Source organism: Symsagittifera roscoffensis, chromosome 8 (genome assembly GCF_963678635.1).
Source record: "Symsagittifera roscoffensis chromosome 8, txSymRosc1.1, whole genome shotgun sequence".
In the NCBI taxonomy this organism is placed as follows: domain Eukaryota; kingdom Metazoa; phylum Xenacoelomorpha; order Acoela; family Convolutidae; genus Symsagittifera; species Symsagittifera roscoffensis.
Genome location: NC_087069.1, coordinates 36,138,181 through 36,153,067, shown reverse-complemented (window position 1 = coordinate 36,153,067; position 14,887 = coordinate 36,138,181). Strand labels below are relative to the sequence as shown.

At 33.6% G+C, this 14,887-nt stretch overlaps 2 protein-coding genes across 9 annotated transcripts in view; both read left to right on the top strand.

The window, feature by feature from the left end:
• LOC134852828 (estrogen receptor beta-like) overlaps nt 1-14,887 on the top strand; it is a 488,151-nt gene that overhangs the window by 367,728 nt on the left and 105,536 nt on the right. The window lies entirely within an intron of this gene.
• LOC134852814 (synaptotagmin-1-like) overlaps nt 1-14,887 on the top strand; it is a 79,626-nt gene that overhangs the window by 18,724 nt on the left and 46,015 nt on the right. The window lies entirely within an intron of this gene.

The window sequence follows — 14,887 nt, the reverse complement described above, 5'->3', positions numbered from 1 at the left end:
CAATTAGAACAAAACTTTGAGACATGTTTTTCTTCTCTCAAATAAGCTGCTTGGATTTAAAAGCCCTGTTAAATGGTTAAAAGTTTCTCCAATACATGAGTTAAGTTTCAGATTTGAGGTAATTTACGTTTACAAGGAAACAAACACAAAAATGAAACAAGGACAACAAGGAAAACTAAGATGCCAGAGAAGACGAGTTCGATTAAAAAAGTTGATATGTTTTTCTTCTCTCAAATAAGCTGCTTGGATTTAAAAGCACTGTTGAATGGTTAAAAGTTTCTCCAATACATGAGTGAAATTTCAGATTTGAGGTAATTTACGTTTACAAGGAAACAAACACAAAAATGAAACAAGGACAACAAGGAAAACTAAGATGCCAGAGAAGACGAGTTCGATTAAAAAAGTTGATAACTTCTCCTCTAATAGAGAACAAGATCCGTGTTTTATGCAATATTTTCCAAAAAGCTAATTACGATTAGCGTAAGCTTAACACTTTACAGCGTTTCTTGTTGGAAAAAAAACGAAGAGTTTAAAAATTTTGGCAGAAAATTGTTGAAATACTCACCTCAATAAGCCTCACCAATTCAATGTTGTCTTCTTTGTATGTATGAATTGTTTCAACTTTTGGCTTTTTTGTGCAACGAGTGGTTTTACAAGGAGTTGATTATGAAAACCAAATATGTTCATCATGGCCTAATTAGTCCACTTGTCAATTTTCACAATAGTTGGACAATGTGAACGAAAAATATACTCTTAATAACTTGCAGGTCAAAGGGAAAAGAAAAGCTCATTTGGTTTTTGAAACAAGGAACCCCATAAAATAAAATTTAGATTTGCCTCAGTAGGAACCCGTGAAAACAATTTTTTGTTTGTGATAAGACCCCTTTTTAGTTTTTTGTGCTTGTTTTCTTCCCCCACCTGCAACCTTTACAGGGAAAAATTTTGTCCATATTATTCGGTTGACATAAAAACTGGCATGCAGACTAACGAAGACCGCATACAGACCGTGAATACTATTCTGGTCTTCACGTGTAATTTTGTAAAACCACTCGTTACTCCACAAAAATGATGATCACGTGACGTGGGGGTGGGATGAAGAAAAATAGCTGAAACACTTAATTTGTTATCTAGATACAACATTTTGTAGTTACAGCTTGAATTTGCTACAATTTTTTTTTTAATATTTCTCTCATAATCTTCTGGTTACTAGTTAATTTTTGCGATAATAACAAAATAGTAGCAATCGAAACTTTTGTACCGACCATTGACAATTTTCTGATATTCGCCCCAGTCTCCGACACGTTTTCTTTGTTCGCTGATATTTTTGTCGGTTCGCGTTTGCTTCAATCGAGTATTTCTTTTCTGAATTCTCGGCGTAATGCAAAGCGTGAATCTCTGTCATTTGGTTTTCGATATCCGATGTGCTATAAATTTTCTCTATTTTCTTTTTGAGCGAATATTTAGTTTTATTCTGCGGAAGTTATTTTCCAGAGATGCTCTGGAAACTTGTTTTCGCAGCACTTCTCAAAGTTTTGGTTTCGGCTACCTTTTCATCTTGTCGTTCGATCGCCAATGCCCAAATAATTTCATCTTTAGTCAATTTACCATTATGTTCTCGAAGTTTGGCTTTGGTCGATTCCAGTTGCGGATACTTTTGCTTCGGTCGCAACGGTCGCTATTAACTTCTCTATAGTCGCGCCGGTTACCTGCCGTTTTTTTTAGCTACGACAAAGCCGGGAGCTGACGCATTTTCTGGAAAGACTTGTAGTACAGCGGCTTAGTCTCAGCGGTCCTGAATCTTTACTCGCAAAGTTTAATGAAGTGAAGGACGGGTGATGTAGTTTCTTATGGAAGTTGCGAGCATTGACTTCTTGGAGAAAGGAGAAGTGTGGCTGTTCGTGTTTGATGGAGGGAGATGGTTATGTTCGTATCTCTAGATGAGTCTCGTTGTTTCTGGTAGTCTTGGGTGATTGTGTCAAGACTTCTGATCGATGCAATGACGTATCGATTTCGTTAAGTTTGGAGCGAGACTACGTGCAGGGTGAAGTTTGACTTTTCCGTGTGAAGTGCCCACTGACTAGGATCTGTACGTGTTGCCAACATCGAGATGACCATTTGTCTGGTTCAATGGGTTTTCTTTGCTGCGATGTTCGGTCCATGCTTTAAATTCTTTGTGGGTAGTGACTTTTGGCAGCACATCAACTAGATTTACCCTACCGAAGTTGGAATGTGGTTGGATTGTCATCTACTTTGTTGCTCGTCTTTTGGGCTTTACGAAATCTATACATACTACATTTATCGTTTACTTATATAATTTTCTTTGTTAATTTAGTTTTAGTTATGAACTGTTATTAGTAGTTATCGCAAAAGAGATTTTATATTAGTTAGGTTATTTTTAAAGAGTCGCTCACCCTAGAACAACTCTTGGCAAAAATAGAGTGTGGGTCAAAAAGCGTGATGTAGCTCGGTGGGTTAGACCGGCTATAGAGCATGTTTAGGACGTCCCTCTGGTTGGGGAGGCCAGGAGTGGGATATAGTTTTGAGGTCTATTTGTGCCAGTTAATTTATTTAGTTTTAATCTGGTTTTTAACTGGTTTGGGTAGCGAGGGTTTTTCTTTCTTAGTCATGCTATTAGTTTGTGGTTTGTGACGTTAGTAAGCTGCGTTGGTTATTGTAGTTCACTATATAATTCCTTCCAACCGGGTTAAAGGAAAGTTTGAAACGTGTGAAAACTGGTTAGAGTTGTTATCAGTGAAAGTTAAAACTTAAAATTCCCTATTTAATCAATTCTTCGTGGGCGAGCTGTGCGATTGTGGAAAGAGTTTTATGGGCGAGTGAATGATTCAAATCTTATAAAAGAAGCGTTTTGTAAACAGGCTAGTACTTTTTTAATTTATGTGCGATTTTTTATACATTTACTGCGTTGAAATATCAATTTGACTGCTTTTGTGGAATTTAATTTATGAATTTACAGCTTTGTAAAAAGAAATTTATTGCGTTGGGGATTATTCATCAATTTACTGTTATTAGGGAAAATTTTGAATTTATTACTGTAAGATACATAATTACACTTACTTAATTGTCAGCAAAAAACACCATCTGGGAAAATACCGTGAATGACGTTTGATTTTGTTAGAAGTTTAGCAAGTAGGCGGGTGATATACTTAGTTTGCAGTAGTGGCCAAAGCAATTAAAGTGCTTTGATGATCTTGTGCTCTTCACTACTTGGTGAGAATGAATGCGGTGTATTTTGGATTAAATTATAAAACTTATGTTTAAATTTAATGTTAGGAATGTATTCTAGGATTGGGATTCCAACGGGCTGTATATTTTTGTGTGGGACAATTAGTGGACGGGATTCATCGACATTAAATACATATGAGGATTTGATGAAAAGTTTCTTAGTTATTTGGGGGTTAGCGTTAGTATCGTCATTTGAAAAGATATCTTCATTGGGTCGTGCAATGGCGTGATCATAATGGTTAATGGAAAATCGATTAGCTTTTTGTTCAGTGAATCTAGTTAGTGTTTGGTTTAATCCGATGGTTGTGAACTGTTTTTCGTGAAGTGCTGTAGTTAGATGATATAGTCTAGTTTGACACAATTCAATGTCGTCTGGATTATTATATAGTGGAATTGATGTCGGGTTTTTGAAATGTTAATGTGAGGCCCATGAAAGTGTGCGGATGAAGGCATTTTGGTTAACGTGATTAGGTTGGTCGTTGTTAGGATTTGAGTGATAGTAAGTATATTGTGGAACGAATGGCAAGCACACTTGGAGAAAATCTTTTGTGCTAGTATGAAGTGGATGATCCGAAAATGTTTGAGCTGGTCGAGGGTTAGAAGGGAATGGGGTATTGGGGAGTTTCCGTTTAAATACTCGGTGGGCTCGGGTTTCTCCAGTAGTGGATGGGGGTTGGAGGATACTGAGGATGTCATGGTTTGTGAGAGGTGATGAAAGGTTAGTGTGTTAGGGTGTTGTAGCTGTTGTTGGAGGGTTATGAAGTTATCTAATTCGTTTTTGAGTTCTGTATTAACGGGGCTAGAGTGGTCAGGTGGGTCGCTGGTCATTGAGGAGTAAATTAGGGTTGCATTGTAGGAAGAAGGGGCTGAAGATGGTTCATCGGGAATTTGGTTATGGAGGGGTTGAAAGGGGTGGTTGGGAAAAAGTGGATGGGCTAGGCTCGGGGTCTGCAAACTCATCTGGGGTTTCAATATCAGAGTTGTTAATTTGTGAAATTGTGAGAAAAACCGAATCCATGCTTGGTGAATTATTAGTGTATGATGGTTCAGGGTAGGGAGTCAAATCAAAAAGTGGTGAGATCTGAGAGTGCTGTTGGAGGTTGGATGGGTATGAAAGGGAACGGTTGAGGGATCCAATCTGGCGGCTCATCGTGGGATAAAAAGATTGTTGTTCTGAGAACGGAAATAAGTGGTATCTGGCTGTTCTATAATCTTTTCATACGTTTCTTCTACATTCGGTTGCCTTGCTATAATATGGAAATCTGGATAATTGTGGATATCTATGACTTGTAGAGATGTGCTCTGTTAGTGCTGTTTTCCTGCAACTTTGCGGTACTAAAGATAACGGATGGTTATTTTGTAAAGTGTGTAATTGTGGTGCAGGAGGAGTCGTGTTTCTAGTGTCTTGTGATTTATCATATGTATTAGGAGTGGTTGATGGTTTTTTATTATCTTCACTTATTTGAGCGTCTAAAATATTTCGTTAATTGAGGTTGAAAATATTCCGAAGAATCCTGCGAAAAGTATGCGTGCTACACTTGCTTGCTTGTTTACTTGTGTGTGTATTGCGCATGTATTATAGACTCCTTTCAATAATTAAAAGAGACACCAAAAAAGTTAAACATTGCATATAATATAGTCAATCTTTAGTCAAACATAATGTAGTAGGGCCATCCTAGAAGGGTGAGTAGTTCATTTTTTAAATTTACAAAACTAAAGATTTTGATGGGTGATATATCTTGTGGAAGGTATTTTTCACCGTGTAGATAAATGTAATCTTTTATATCTTTAAAGTATCCACTGTAGTCTTGTGTATAGAGATCTGAAAATCCTGCGGTTTCTGCAAGTTTTCTTAAGTTTTGGTCAATCGATTGTCTTTGTATTGTATCCATTTTTGTAAGGAGTTATTGAAATTATTGTATGCGGATGCGATGTTGTGTATCTGTTCTGGAGTATATACCTATTGATTGTAAATCTATATTTGGGTTTCTAGCAAAAGCTTTACTACTTTCTGATGAAAATTTCTTTAATGGTGGCATAATTGAAGGGTATGGTGTGAGAAGATAATATTTATCTTCATCGAGGTTTAAATGTACAACATTGTGGCTATTTTCAGATCCACATGGGACAGCTGTATCCCAAAAATAAGTTCTTCTAGAAATTGTGTCAACAAGATGTTTTTTATTTTTGTAGAATATGGGGATTCTTTTGTAAAAGTTTTTGTCCTCAATTATATATAATGGTGATAATTTTTTCGTACATGTGTAATACCATAATATATTTCCTTCGTAGTCGATAAAGTTTGATCTATTTCCTGACAAAAAATATCCTGCATATGGTGTTTTTAATGTTTCAAGTGCAGGTGATTGTAAAATTTGTGTTCGTTCAAGTTCATATAATTGATGAGCCGTTTCTAGTTCTGATAGGGATATTTCTTGAAAAATTCTACTTATTGTATAGCCTAATTTCATGTCTAAGTGGATGTCATAGTGAATTGCACCAAAATAGGCATTGTTCATGAGTGATGTTTCTTGTAAGCGTGTACTGCTTTTGTCTTGTGGTCAAATTTTTCCACCAGTTCTTCCCGTGGGTTTTAGAAATGTTACTGGGATGTATGAGTTTCGTCACTATTTGAAATGCGATGTGGTGGGTTAGTTCAATTTTTCGTTTTTCTGTTTTCATGTCGATACCTTTTTCGTATTCGACAAGAATTTCTGGGTATTGTGTTTTATAAAGTTGAGTGTCATATTTGCTAGCAAGTTCTGTTTCTGGGTAGACTTGAAAACGTGTCATTTAGTTTTCTATAAAATTGATATTGTTGAAACGTTGATTCTTTTGTCGGATTTTTTAAGGTTTTACTTTATCATAAGGGATGGATTCAATAAAGTATTTTTGATGAAATTTGATCATTCATACGTGTATTCTTGCAACTTGAAATGTGGTACATGTGTCTTCTGAGAACCAAACAATTGATGCTTGTGTTCTTGTTGTTGGATCGCAATATCCTGGGTCATTTTTCTAAGGTAATCGTATTCCTTGATAAATTATTTTGTCCTCTTTTAAATATCATGTTGATTAAACTTTTTCTAATTGAATTTTCCCTTAAAAAACATAACTTCCCGATATCTTTTGTTTTTGTGTCAGCTTTGCAATTAGAAGGGTTGTTTAATCCAACGTGTGGTATCCAATTTTTATCATAGAGATAATAAGTTAACCGTCCATGTGTGCCGTGGATTCAATATTTGTAAAACTTGAATATTTACCTTTACTTGTGGTTAATTTTAATCGATTGAGATCGTTTTTACAATCTTCAGGACTAAGATGTAAAATTCTTTTTTATTAATTTGATGGAAGGATTCGTGATCAAGTCTATTTTTGTTTCCATTGGAGACTTGGAAACAATGTATTTTTTTCTTTGAGAATGTTGCTGTAAACTTGTATCCTGTTAATGTAGTAGCTCAGGCTTTTGAATTAAGTGTGGCTAATATATTCGTTGTTTCTATTTCTTGTGGTTCTGATTCGCATTGAGTTACTTGGTTTATGTTGTGTTTTTTGTTCATTTTCTTCACAATCATAGTGTAGACTAATGAATTTTGTGGTCCTGTTCGAGGGTAAGGGTTTTTATGTGATGTTGGTTCTGAAAAAAAAATGGGAGAGAGGGTTTGGAGGAAAAAGATTATTAAAAATTCATATGAAGGATAGTCCCGAGTATTGGTTATAGAATGTGATGTATCCAAGGGTCTTTCTTGTAAATCTATCAAACTTATAGATAATTTCTTTTGTGATAAATGAAGGAGGCAATGATTGAGCTGTTATACTTGGTAGAGCTAAGGAGATAGGGTGATGTACTAACTCGTTTAACATCAATTTTATTTCAAATTTAATTGTTAGATTGTCTTGTGTAAGGATTTGTATGTTGTGTTCGTGTTTGTCTTTGTGAATTTCGTGTCTTCATTGTAATCATTGAGTGCCCATTTGTGTAGTCTGTTACTGTCGAGGCTATGACCGAATAATGGTGGGAGTGCTATGAATGTATTCCACACTAATCGTAGGGGTATATTATTGTTTAACTGTTCCTTATATCTATCGTCTAAATGTGTAGGAAAATTTGGAGGAAATGATGTCGTTGATGTCTGACTTATTGAAGGGGTTGGAGGAAGTAAGAGGGTTTCTGGTCGTGATGTGGGGGTTTTTTCGGATGTGGGGGTTGATTCTAAGTTATCCGATGGTGTGTTCGGAGTGTTTTTTTTGTGAGGCAGATTGTAATGGTGGGGGAGGACTTTGAATGGCACTACTGGAAAGATCCAAAGGATTTGGTGTTGGTGATGAGAGTATATTAAAATGAACTCTGGGAATTGTAAATTTTCTTTTTCGTCTAGGATGTATAACTTGTCTATTTATTGTGGATGTATTTTGGCTTTGACTTGGATGTCTTGTTCTATTATGTCATGCTGAAGAAAAGGGTATATACTATATGTTGGTTCGTATTGTGGTTCGCTTAGGGGTGCTTGGCGAACTACAGTTTCTAAAGGTTCCTGTAATAGTGAATGTCTTTCCTCAAATGTATATGGGTTTTCTTGAAAAGAAATACGTATTGATGATTGAGGGTGATTTGCTTGACTAGATGTTGGTGTTGTTGGAGATTTCTGGGACTGTTGTGTGGGTTTTTGATTAGCAATTTTAAAATTTGCTTTAAAATTTTTACCGATGAAGAAAATTTATGTTGATTACAATATTCTCGTATGAAAATGATTAAAAATTTTGTTGCTAGTACAAAAGTTGATATTGCTTTTCTTATACATTTGCATTTTGTCAGAATAAGGGATATTAGAAATGTGAAAAAATTACTAAAAGAAGAAAAATGTCTTTCTTGTTGAATAATTGTCTTACCATTTATATAAATGTTGAAACATCGTACCTGAGGAGGTGTTCATGAACTTTTGCAAAGTTGAGGTAGGTATTGTGGTGTGAATAAAAAATTATGAAAAAACTGCAAAAAATTATGAAGTGAAAGAGAAATAGTTCGAAAGTATCTCTAATGAAAAATATGATGTTTTGAAAAAAAGATTGATAGGATTGAAAAAAGTTTTGAAGTTATGTTTTGTAGAAGGCTGACTGATTTGGAAAGAAGCATTTAAGAAATGATCCGTTCTTGCCGAATTATTGTTTTTTCTTTTTGAGGCAAAGTTTGAGTGTGGTCGGATTGTTTATTGATTTTTGACAAGTGGGTTGGATATGGGCAATTTTTGGTGAAGAGGAGTCTCAAGGTCTATGAATGGGCTTCTTGATTTTGTTTTATTTATTGGATGATCGGGGGTATCTAGGAAATTTTTGTACTTTAGGCTAAATGATTATGTCCTAATTTTCTTCAGGCTAATTTATTTTTTTTCCTTAAGGGAAACTCGGAGTGTAAGTTGGGACAATATTATTGATCTTTATGCCAGTTGATAGAGGAGGGTTGTGATACTTAGATTTTGTTTTTTTTCCGGTTGTCAAATATGAGCTTGTTGCTTATTTTTGACCTGGAGGTCTTCTAGTTATGGTTACATTTATGTTTGAATTTTGCAAAATGTCGGCTAAAGAAGTGGTGTCAGAATGAGGTGATGTTTAGATAGCTTCTGATCAACTAAAGTTGAACTAGTTGTTCAAGAGTGTCAGCATGACTTTTTAGAAAAGAGGAGAAAAATTTGCTATATTTCTGAAAGTTTAAATTGATAGATAATTCGAAGGGGGTTTTTGGAATTCAACTGTCTTCAATATTTTAGATGGTGGAATGAAGAATTTGTAACCGTAACGTGGATGATTTCGAAGTCGCAAAGATTGTCGTTGTTGAGAGTTTTCTTTTATTTCCTGTGGTACAGTTTTTTCTTCTAATTTTTGGTTTTTTGTTTCTGAGGTGTTTGTTTCTTGCTTATTTCTTGGAATTGTTGTCGGGTATTTTCTTTGTTTTTTGTTTCTTAAAATTGTGGTGAACAATTTATAAATTTATATCATTTGTTTTTTTTTTATTAATATCTGAGTTGTCGTGGACAACTTTGAGTCCTGTAAAGGAGCATAATTGTGTTAGTTTGCGAAGAGCGTATTCGTTTTGGTAATAGGGTAAACGATTGTTTCTATGTTGAACAATTTCTTTTTTATTTGAATCGATAATTTATATGTTACATCACTGGGCTTGTCATAATTTTCAAATGGTCCTTTTCGGATTGGTTGTAAATTTTAGATATTCCTTTTTGTATCACAAAATTTGGGATTAAGACAAATGTTCCAATTTTTAAATTTGTAGCTGGTGTGAATCGTGAATTTATTTGGGAATGAACATTCTGTCTTTTTAATAGTTATTTTTGGCTATTTTTCATAAATTTCATTGTGTTTTTTTGTCTCTGCTTAAAATTCATTCGTTATGTGTGCCGGAGGCTAATTTTAAGATTTGTGGGTGATGAAAATGATCTTCATTGTGTGTATGTAATGGTAGATTATGACACATTGATTCTTTTGTAGGTTGGCAATAACCTTGTGTGTTTTTTGAGGAGTTTGCTGTGAACATTATTAGTTTCCGTGGCTTTCGATTAAAAACCATTTCATAAGGTTGTTGTTATTTGTGAATTGTAAGCCAAGGGGAATAGTTTTACATCTGTTGACCATTCAGTATACCTTGTATCATTTCCGTTTATGATACATCTGAGGTATTCTTGTAGTGAACGGTTCAATCCTTCGAGTAAGCCATTAGTCCAAGGGGCATGAGATTTTCGTGGTTTGTGTTTGATGTTATTTAAGTGGCATAATGTGAGCATTTTAATATTGATGAACTCAGTGCCATTATCTGTGACAAGGATTTCTGGTAATCCCAGTTTCGCTATCCAGTGTTCATAAAGTGTTGTACATGCATAATAGGCATTACAAGGAGGTACTGGGTTGAGTGCTACTTAGTGTGTAAATGCGTCAACTGTGACCATTATATACGAGTTTCCTTCTAAAGAGGGTGATATTGATCCTTTTGTATCATATGAAATTTTGTGGTTAAAATATGAACTTTGTCCGTTAAAATCTTGTTTTTCTGCTATTTGTTTTTGAAGTGAGTATGATTTATTTAAATGGCATGTTATGCAATCTTTGCATAATACTTTGATCCAATTTGGTGCATTTGGAAATTAAAAATTTTGAATAGAGATTTCGTATGTTTTTTCCGATCCTGCATGTCCTTTAGTGTTTAAGGAATGTGAAATGTGAAATGCTATGAGTATCAAACTTAGTGGTAAACAGGGTACTTTTAAATCGGATGTTTGTTATTCTAAAATTTGGTTTATTTAAATGGCTGTACATTCTTTGTTCTGTACATTTTTGTATCAGTGGTTTTCGTTGTGTATTGTTTTTAATCCATGATGAATATGGTATTGCTTTAAATGTAGAGTTTGCTAAGAGGTCTGTCTCGTAGTGATTTTTTGCCAATCTAAATATAATGGGAAGTGTTTCAAGATATTTATTTGTGTTTGATCAATGTCAGTTTTTACTTTAAGTCCTGTAAAGGAGCATAATTGTGTTAATTCGCAAAGAGCGTATTCTTTTGGGTAATAGGGTAAAGGATTGTTTCTATGTTGACTATTTCTTTTTTTATTTGAATCGATAATTTATATGTTACATCAGTGGGCTTATCATTATATTGAAATGGTCCTTTTCGGATTGATTGTAATTTTTTAGATTTTGCTTTTTGTATTACAAAATTTGGGATTAAGACAAATGTTTCAATTGTTAAATTTGTAGCTGGTGTGAATCGTGAATTTGTTTGGGAATGAAGATTCTGTCTTTATAATAATTTGTTTTGGCTATTTTTTGATAAATTTCATGGTTGTGTTTGCAAATGTGTGTTTGCAAATGTGTGTTTTGATAAATTTTTTGATAAATTTCTTGTTGTGTTTGCAAATGTGTGTTTGCAATTGTTTTGCAAATGTGAAATGGGATGAGTATCATACTTAGTGGTAAACAGGGTACTTTTAAATCGGATGTTTGGTATTCTAAAATTTGGTTTTTTTTTAAATGGCTGTTTATTTTTTGTTCTGTACATTTTTGTTTGAGTGGTTTTTGTTGTGTATTGTTTTTGATCCATGATGAATATGGTACTGGTTTAAATGTAGTGTTTGCTAGGAGGTCTACTTTGTAGTGATTATTTTGGCAATCTAATTATAATGGGAAGTGTTGTAAGTTATTTATTTGTGTTTGATCAATGTCAGTTTTTACTGCATACTTGCATAAAATCTTGGTGATGTTTCGTCTTTTGCAAAAAAAAACTTAATATTTTGTGTTTTTTCCACTGTTGTTTTTCTTGTTAATAATTCAGGTGGTGTGTTTCAACTGAGTGTATCTGGTAGTGCAAGTTTTTTTCCTGCTGTCCAAACTATATTAAGGTTTGGAAATTTCATTAAAATTAATTGAAATCTATTAACTTCTTGGTTTGGATTTGACTTCTGTTTAAAAAGAAAATTTCTAGGTTTATGGTCTGTGAAGAGAACTGTTGGATGTTTTGATCCAAGTATTAAAAATTTATATTCTGTGAGAGTGTTTTTTATAGCGGTGCTTTCTCTCATAAGTGTAGAGAGTCTAAGTTCAGCTTGTGTAAATAGTCTTGAGTGTGCTGAAATAAGATTCATTTTATTTGTTCCCCTGTGTGATTGTAAAAAAGCTGCGCCGATGCTAAAATTTGAAGCATCGCCCACAGCATCAAAAGGGGTGGTCCGGACCCGAGATTAAATTTGATATTCTTTCAGTGACAAGTGGTTTTTTTTCTTCAAATCGTTTTGGTTTTCTGTTGTCCATTCAAAATTATTTTGCTGTCTGAGAATGTTATAAAATGGTTTTAAATATAGTTGCATTTTAAAGACGCATTTACTTAAGAAATTAAGCATTCAGAGGAATCCTTGGATTTTCTTTTTATTTGATGGAGGTTGAAGTTTGATCATTGCGTCTGTGCGGGAACTTAATGGAGTTATCGTAATTCCTTCTATAATAATCGTAATTACAGATATATAATACAATATCGTTGGAATACCATATATTACTATTTAAAATATTAATAGTGGGAATATTTTTAGTATTAAATGGTATTACAACGATATTGTGTTTCATATCTGTGATATGGAATGTTTGTTTGAATGGTTTGGTTAAAAGTTTATTCTATTTCATTGTTCAAGTGGGAAAATAGAATAATTGGATTTTTCAAAAGTTATTTAAACTTGATCCTTGTGCTGTAGCTAATTTGCTTGAGGTTTTAGAGGGTATAAATTTTGGATGAAAGGTTTGTATTTCATTCCATGTAGGGATTTTTATTATATTTGATTCTGCTCCTGAGTCTGTTAAAAAATCCATTTCGGGGTCTGGTGATTAAAAAATTTTTCTTTTTGGACTTTCTAAAAGAAGTGGGATTGTCCAAACTTTTTCTTTGGGTAATTGTATTTTATTTGACGTATTCTGATATATATTGTTTGTGCTTGAACTGCTTTTAAGTTCCTGTTTAGTACAGTCTGTTATTTCCTGAGTATTATCAGGGTTTTGGAAATGTTTATTATTGTTTTGGTAATAATTCGATTCGATTGGTTTTTCGTATTCGTTTTCAATCTGAAGCATGTTTACTGAAAGCGTATTTTCTGTCTTGCTCTCATCGTCTGTGGATTCGCAAATTACATGAAATAGGTGTAATTCTGTGGTTTCTGTGTTATCAAAACCGCGATGATTCGATTGAGTTTCTTCAGTTGATTGTACTTGGTTTATTTGTCTTTGTTGTTTAGGTGTACTTCTTCTATAGTTTTGTTGTGAATTTTTATATTTTGTATTATTTTTGTGCGGTGATTGAGAATAATTTCTTTGTCAAGTTTCATAATTTGAGTTTCTATTCTGAGAATTGTCAGGTAATCTATTTTGATAATAATTATAGTTTGAGCTATTCTTTGAATAGTTTCGTGATCTGTTATTTTGATTTTGTCTTTTCCTATTGTTTGAATAGTTTCAGTTTCTATGGTATGAGGATTTTCTAGAACGATCGTTTAAATAATATCTGTTTTGGGGGTTTGAGTTTGAGCTATTCCTGTTATAATTTGAGTAGTTGCTTCTAATTGAGTTTGATCTTGAAAAGTTATTTCGATACTGGTTATTTTGAATGTTTGATCAACTATATCTATTTTGTGAGAAATTTCGTGAATTTCTTTGATCTGGCGATCTTCCACGATAGTTAAATCTGTAGAGTGATTGTTCTCTAGAAGTATCATGTTCGTCAGGAAGTGGTTCCCTGAACTATTTTTACTGTGAATGTTTTTATTCGGTAAATTTTGGTATTTTTTTCATGTATTGGTAAAATGATTTATTTGGTTCTCTATGCTTTTGTGGTTTGTTTTGATTATCTTGTTGTTTTTGTCTACATTGAGCAATGCTGTGTCCGTATCTACGGTAATAGTTACATCATTTTTTGAATGATTGTTTGCCTTTAAGATTTGGGTTTTTCTCGTAGATATTTAAAATTTGAGTGATTTTTTCAGCTAATTCAGTGTCAGAGTCATGGATATTATTTATTTGGGAAGAAGTGGTTCGAATGTTGTTTACATATTGTAGTTTTAAATTTTCTGTTTCTTCCAGTTTCGTAGTGATTTCGGCTTGTTCTAGTTTATCTAATAGTTTTCTGAAGTCTATATCGGGTTTTCGATTTGAAGATGAATGTGATGCTCTCTTTTTAATGCTATTTTCTTTATTGAGGTGTTAGAGTCATCAATAACAATTCTGTCATTTTTGTGTTCTCATAATAATGCGTATTTCTTACTATTTTTTCAATTCTTACTGCAAGTTGTTTAATTGTTTCGTTTGGGATTCCACGAATTTCATTGCATAAGACTCTTTGGTGTTGTTGATTTCTTCCTCGAACATTTTTGTCGAACATTTTTGAAAATTCTTGTGTGAATCTTTTCCAATCGGACTTAATATCTCTAGGTAAAAATGAATACCATTTTTGGGCTGGGCCATCAAGTGTGGTTTGGATTATGGCTGTGCGTCTATGTATCCAATTTTGATGAAGTGGTGTACTTACTGGTTCAGGTCCTATATTCAAAATCAAATTGACTGTGACTGCATTTAAACAATCTTCTACTGGGTATTCAGGATCGGTAAATGTGAACACCATTAGTGGCTTATTTGAAGATATAGAGGATCCACCCATAAGGTATGGTTTCATAGTCATTTGTAGTGATTCTGTGGCATTTGGTATTTGATAAAAATTTGTAAGTTAATATTTTGTTATTTCGTGTTGTTGTAGATAATATGGTAGTGAGATTTCATAGTGCATTTGAGTTGGTTGGTAATTTTGTGTACTGATAGATGTTTGTAATTGAAAATTGTTTTGTATGACATTGGGTGATGTCTTGTTTGTCTCTGTTCGTTTCGTGTATATGGTTCGAAAAGATCTCGTTGGTAAAAAGGATCTGGTTGATCAATGTTCCAATAATTGTTTTGCTAAATTTTATTGAATCGTTGTTGATTTTGATGATATTATTCTCCAACTTCTGAGTAATGTGGTTGATTTCTAATATGATGTTTGTTTGTTATGTTTTTTTTTGTTGAAAAAATGGATAATTTTAGCTACGATCTAGTGTAGTTCGTGGTTGCTCGTTGA